This window comes from Schistocerca americana, chromosome 1 (genome assembly GCF_021461395.2).
Source record: "Schistocerca americana isolate TAMUIC-IGC-003095 chromosome 1, iqSchAmer2.1, whole genome shotgun sequence".
Classification (NCBI taxonomy): Eukaryota; Metazoa; Arthropoda; class Insecta; order Orthoptera; family Acrididae; genus Schistocerca; species Schistocerca americana.
In genome coordinates, this window is record NC_060119.1 from 1,202,784,929 (window position 1) to 1,202,790,484 (window position 5,556).

The following is a 5,556-nucleotide window of genomic DNA, read 5'->3' on the forward strand; positions in this document are numbered from 1 at the left end:
ACCCGGTTGCCTGAAGCTCAACAGACCCATGGACAGCTTGTTGTCAACGCCGTGATGCCCATCGGTCTGCCTTGTCTTGGTGGGTGCTCTGTGCGAAGCCTGTCCTCCGCAGTGCCTTGATTGATTACAGAAGGGAGGTTGTGGCGTGGCGGCGGCTGACTCTGGAATTCTATTCCACCATTCTCCAAGAATGATCTATGATTACATATTCGGTAGAGCACCAGGCGATGGTGACTCGTGCCAAGATTCCATTCACATCCCTCTCTCGCCTCCACCTTGAAGGTGGCACGCACACACGATGGGTTAGTGCAAGAGATCTATAGAGGAACGACGCCACCGTCGGAGGAGTTAGATTAATATTCTTACGACCGATGATGGGCAGCGTTTTGATACCCAGCGGGATATCGGGTCTGCGCTCCATGCATCTTATATTGTGCTGTACTCTGAACAGCATCACCACCCAGCCAACATTACGGCGGTATCCAGAGTCTCCTATGGCTCCGTTCCCCTGGATGTGACGATGGATCTGCTTGCTAACATCACAGACGACGAAGTCCATGATGCATTACAGGTGGGTTTTACGACCAGGTCGAGTGGCTCTGACGGCCTACCACTGAAGTTTTATGGGACATTTTGTCCCCTTCTGGCGTCAGTGTGGAAGGAAATTTGTCACGACCTTACGCACCTTTACGTAATGTTATTACTATTAGTTACTATTAAAATCAGTCTTGATTACAAACTTATTTATTCTGGTAATCGCCTGTGGTCATCTTCAGACCAAAATACTGTATGAGCAGGAGCCTCCTTCTGGTGGTAAATCACTGCTCATACAGTATTTTGGTCTGAAGATCACCACAGGCGTGGTCGAAACTGATTACCAGAAAAAAATTAATTTGTGATTAATTTTTTGTGCAGATTCCAGATGGCTTCCACGATGGTTTCCTAATTCCCATTCAAATGTCTCGGGGTACCTCACGGATATGCGATTACCGTCCCTTGACATTACTGCACAGCGACACGCTTTACCCAACAGTTGGCTATGTGGCGTAATCGGGAAACTCGGTAGGTGGTTTCCCCCGATCAAACTTCTTTGGGAGGTGCCAGTAACATCCGTACTTCCCTCTGTCACGGTCGGGACATAATAGCTCCTGCTCACGCTCATCGTATGGCTGGACTTCTGGCAGCTCTTGACTTCAGCCAGCCGTTCGATCTGGTCATCACGACTATCTGGAAGGGGTGCTCTGCAATACGGGCTACCCTGATGCTACCATTGACGTTGTAATGCGTCCCCTTCGGGTGGAGCTACGTCCTTTGTACTCTACGATGGTCATCTCACACCTCCCATCTCGATCCGTCAATCAGTGCATCAAGGCTGCCCGCTCTCTGCACTGTTGTAAGTTTCGCCATGGAACCGTTGCTCTGTGGTCTCCGTCAACGCCTCTCTGGGGTGTCTTTCGGTGGCCATGTATTCAGCTGCACTGCTTCTGTAGACGATCTCTCCAACGTTTTTCGTAGCAGTGCTGAGGTCAGGGAGTCACTGGCATGGGATACCAAGCATCTTGTAGCTCCCATGGCTACAGGTGGGGGGCTTCTTGCGGACAGTGCTACTCCTTAGCGTGTAGCCCATACTATCCGATGCTTAGGACTCGTTTCGCAAGTGGTCTGCGGCGGACAGTTGCTCTCAACTGTCGAATACTACTTTCCCTACTACGGTGTGGGCTCTTAGATCACTGTTAACGAGCACTCGATCTTCGGCAACGGACACAATAAGTAAATGCATGTATCCTGCGCGTAGCACAGACTCTTCCTATCCCGACATCCATGGCCCGCCTCATACTAGCGGCCTGCTGTTTAAGATAAGGTACGAGGCTCTCACCCTCCCGCGGTGCAGGGGCGGTTTAGGTCTCTATCATGTGCCTGACAGTGCGGCAGCCCTTTTCATTGGCTCTCACGTCTCGTTTGCGGTTGTCCTACGTACCTTACAAGCTGGAGGCCCTTGCGCCACAATCAGCACCTATCCAGCTTTCGGAAGTCCCGCCGCCCTTCTTTTACTTCCGCCACTTTTTCCTCGAAGTGAGCTACGTAAGTACTGTGATACCGCCAGCGCACTTGACATCTACGAAAGCGATCTATCCTTCAGCAGCACAGATCACCGAATGTAGTTTAAGGGATGCATTCCCATATCGCGCTGTTTGACGATCGGTGTGCGCTTCATATCTTGATACTGACGTCCAGTGTATATGATACCTTACTGTCAGTGGGAAGCAAGTATACCGGTCACGCCTTCACAGGATTCACCTCGAAGACCCCCCTTTGTATATCACATGTGATATTTTGAACACAGACGAGCACCACATGGTGTGAAGATCAGCAAGAGCTGTCTGGTTGTCGGTGCGACAGTTGTTGTCCCTCATTACCTGTCCAACCCCTCATCAGATACCTACTCAACTGCTCCTTTTTACGGACGCGGGATACTCCACACAAGTGAAGATGATCTCTGTGAAGTGGATTTGTGGCCACGCAGCTCACTACTTGTTTGCTGAAGGCGAGACAAGTGTCCTGGATTTTGAGCACTTCCTTAATGAAAGCCATGGTTCAGTTGTCCGCTGTCCAAAAATAAGACAATTTTTCTCCAGTTTCCTTGGCAGTGTCTTCCTTAACCTATTCCAGAGATGGGGTGATCCCGTCATGAAGAGCTGATCCCCGCCTCTTCCACACTTACAACAGATATATTCTCTCTCATCGGAATGTTCTCCTCGGAAAAAATATGCGCCAGTAGTCTCAGTGAGTCTGATGTCTTCCCATGCCCTTCTCCTCGGGACGACGGTTTCCTGTTTGTGGTGTCACCGCCAGACAGCACACTTGCTAGGTGGTAGCCTTTAAATCGGCCGCCGTCCTTTAGTATACGTCGGACCCGCGTGTCGCCACTATCAGTGATTGCAGACCGAGCGCCGCCACACGGCAGGTCTACAGAGCCGTCCTAGCACTCGCCCCAGTTGTACAGCCGACTTTGCTAGCGATGGTTCACTGACAAATTACGTTCTCATTTGCCGAGACGATAGTTAGCATAGCCTTCAGCTACGTCATTTGCTACGACCTAGCAAGGCGCCATTATCAATTGCTATTTATCTTGTGATGCATGTACCGTCAGACCGATGTTCACCAATTATGGATTAAAGTTAAGTATTCCAACAGCTACGTACTTTATTTGCTAGACTCAAATCTTTTAACTGTTCCAGACCTCACGCCAGCCTGCGTGAGCTTATACGCGTGCCTTTCGGCTTCACCTCCTAGTGGCTTTGCTGTCTTGCCAAGTCACAACACTGTTATTCTTAGTAATATTAACGTTATGTTAAAAAAAATACCTCTACTTCTCGTTGACTACGCTTTCCTTGGTTCCTGCAGGTTGAAACGGGACATGATGGCCAGGTCTTGGAGTGCGACCACTGCTCGCTTTGCCCCAAACCCTGCCTTCGGACACTGGGAATGTTCCTTAAGGAAAAAAAGGGGTCTCATAATTGATTGGTAGCCAAAATGTTCTCGGTCCCTGGATCGAAACCTGTCGACGCTTAAATTTTGATTAATAATCTGTAACGACGGCTGAAGACTTCGGGCATAGGAAGTCACCCTCATTCTGCCAACGCCCTTGTTTTAAGAGGGCGGAGGTGCGGACGAAATTACAGGGCAGTGTCTTGTCCTTAAGACGAGTTAACTGTCCCTAAAAGAGGAAGAATCAGCAATTATCTACGACGTGACGATGCAGAAGGCAGTGGAAACCACTGCATTAAAGACACATAACGTGTATCCACAGAACATGTGGCGTGAAATGGAAGAAGTTTCATGATGACCTCCCCATTGACAAAAGATTCCATTTGGATCTTTTGGAGGGGATTGCCAAAGGGGAGGTCACCATGAGAAAAAGGGTGAATAACCAACGAAAGGATAACGTTGCAAGAGTCGGGGTGTGGAACGTCAAGAGCTTGAACGTGGTAGGAAGCCAGAAAATATGAAAAAGAAATGCAAAAGCTCAATCTAGATATAGTGGGGACACTACAGTGAAATCCAAAGAAGAGAAGATTTACGGGTCAGATGAGTACAGAGTAATATCAGTAGCAGCAGAAAATGGTATAACGGGAGTAGGATTGGCTATGAACAGGGAGGTTGGGCAGAGAGTGTGTTACTGTGATCATTTTCGTGATAGGGCTGTTTCTGTCAAAATCGACAGCTACCCAACGCTAGTTCAGGTATACATGCCGACGTTGCAAGCTGAAGATGAAGAGACAGGGAGAGTATATGAGGATATTGAATGGGTAATACAGTATACAGTATACAGGGAGATGAAACTTCCTGGCACATTAAAACTGTGTGCCGGACCGAGACTCGAACTCGGGACCTTTGCCTTTCGCGGGCAAGTGCTCTACCAACTGAGCTACCCAGGCACGACTCACGCCACGTCCTCACAGCTTTACTTCTGGCAGTACCTCGTCTCCTACCTTCCAAACTGTACAGAAGCTCTCCTGCGCAGCTTTCGGTTGGGTTGCCTTCTGATTAAGAAATGGTTCAAATGGCTCTGAGCACTATGGGACTTAACATCTATGGTCATCAGACCCCTAGAACTTAGAACTACTTAAACCTAACTAACCTAATGACATCACACAACACCCAGTCATTACGAGGCAGAGAAAATCCTTGACCCCGCCGGGAATCGAACCCGGGAACCTGGGCGCGGGAAGCGAGAACGCTACCGCACGACCACGAGCTGCGGACTCTGATTAAGAGGTTGTCGGTCTGGCTGCCTGTCCCACCTAAACATGGGTTAGTGTTACCTTCCCAGGCCGATCCTTGAAACCTTCTGAGCGCCACCCCTTGTATTTTACATAGTGATTTCCTTTTTAGTCTTAAGTAGCCTGTGTGGCCTTCAGCCGAGTTTCAGCTTACTAAAATTGCAAAGCTTTTCTTCTTAGGCCTTAAGCCGTAAAAAAAAATAAAAAATAAATAAATAAATAAATAAATAAATTGTTCCAAGTTGGTATGTAGCCTTCAGCCGGGTTTTCAGCCTTTTCAAATCAAGAGTTGAAAACTTTGTCTAGGCCTAAAGCTGTAAGAAATATTTTCTAGCTTTTATGTAGTCTTCAGCTGAGTCTTCCTGATTAAACTAAAAATTGGAAATTTCTTTGCCTGGGCTTTAAGCCATGAGATTGTTTGGGTTTCGATGCGGCCTTCAGCCGATCTAAATTAAGTCAAAGGAGGTCTTTCGTTAAAATCTTTTGAGTTTTAATTCTTGCTTCTGTGATTATGTGTTTAAGAAATAACGTTTATATGTTGAGTGCAACTGACAGTAACTTATTTTGGCTCCTTTCCACAAATATAACCGCATCCGCTCTGTCTTGCTACCCCAGGGATTTCACAATGATAAAAAAAAGCCCTTTCATATTGTCCTTTAACAAATCTTTGGTTCCGTAGTCAGGGTTCAGGCACAAGAACAATGTGGTCGGTCGAACGGAGTTGGCGCTCGACGGTAGTAGAGTTTGCTTCTTCCATAACACTGATGTTAGT

At 47.7% G+C, this 5,556-nt stretch overlaps 1 non-coding gene across 1 annotated transcript; it reads right to left on the reverse strand.

The window, feature by feature from the left end:
* Positions 1-4,364: 4,364 nt before the first annotated feature.
* On the reverse strand, positions 4,365-4,439 carry Trnas-cga. Its single transcript has one exon. It is a non-coding gene; the product is annotated as a tRNA-Ser (tRNA).
* Between the last annotated feature and the right edge of the window lie 1,117 nt (positions 4,440-5,556).